This window comes from Lipotes vexillifer, unplaced genomic scaffold, assembly GCF_000442215.2.
Source record: "Lipotes vexillifer unplaced genomic scaffold, Lipotes_vexillifer_v1.1 scaffold263, whole genome shotgun sequence".
In the NCBI taxonomy this organism is placed as follows: Eukaryota; Metazoa; Chordata; class Mammalia; order Artiodactyla; family Lipotidae; genus Lipotes; species Lipotes vexillifer.
This window is the reverse complement of record NW_006796752.1, coordinates 3,609,234-3,610,344: the sequence shown is the minus strand read 5'-3', so window position 1 is coordinate 3,610,344 and position 1,111 is coordinate 3,609,234. Positions and strand designations below refer to the sequence as shown.

The 1,111-nt window shown below is 47.5% G+C and overlaps 1 pseudogene; it reads left to right on the top strand.

The window, feature by feature from the left end:
* Positions 1–253: 253 nt before the first annotated feature.
* On the top strand, positions 254–743 carry LOC103090272 (40S ribosomal protein S10 pseudogene; annotated as a pseudogene).
* The last annotated feature ends 368 nt before the right edge of the window (positions 744–1,111 follow it).

The window sequence follows — 1,111 nt, the reverse complement described above, 5'->3', positions numbered from 1 at the left end:
CACAAACTTTAATTTACATGTAAGAGGCAAATTAAACATATGATATCAGCAAAGCTGGCTCCAGAGCTCACTCCAGAGCTCTAACTGGAAAGTCAGGTGAAGACTGCAGGGAAGAAAGATGGGTTCAGGGGAATCCTAGCAGTGGGAGAACACGAATAAAATTCACCACTTCAAAAAGAGAGGGTCTCATCTTGAGTAGAGGAATGCTAAGAATCCTTCTCCAGCTCCAGCCCCGGATGCAGCAGCCATCATGATGTTGATGCCCAAGAAGGACCTGCTTGTCATTTATGAACTCCTTTTAACGGAGGGGGTGATGGTGGCCAAAAAGGATTTCCACATGCCTAAACACCCTGAGCTGGCAGACAGGAATGTTCCCAGTCTTCACATCATGAAGGCCATACTGTCTCACATCACCAGGCTACAGGAAGAAAGAGTTTGCCTGGAGACATTTCTACTGGTACCTTACCAGCAAGGGTATCCAGTATTTCTGTGATTGCCTCCATCTGCCCCCTGAGACGGGCCTGCCACCCTGCACTGCAGCCATCCTGAGACTGGCCACAGCCCAAAGTTCTGGAGGGAGAACAATCTGCAAGACTCACACAAGGGGAAGCTGACAGAAAAGCCTACAGACCAAGCATTGTGCTCTCTGGTGCCAAAAGGAGAGCTAAGGCCAGGTTGGGTCAGCAACTGAATTCCAATTTAAAGGTGTGTTTGGCCATGGATGTGGTCGGCCACCTCAGTAAATCTGGAAGAGATTGTTTAGTGTTGAATAAACTTGTAGGAAGGAAGGAAGGAAGGGAGTGAGGGCGGGAGGGAGACTGAGATTAGGTCTGCCACCTGGCAGGCCAGAGCACTGGCCACTGAGGAATCTAGGAGAGGCTCAAAAATGCACAGAACCAAAAATAACAGTCTTGGAAAGCCTCCACTCCTAGGGAGAGGAAGGCTGCTTAGAAGGGGGAAGCATTACTTGGAGACTGGGAAATGGTGGAAAGTCGAAGTCCTACAGAAACAAAAGAAAATTGCAGAATCAGAAGACACACTAATCTCTCCCTCAGAAAAGCACAATCTATTAAAGAAATTTCACTACACTTATCAATAAAAGAAGGCATTC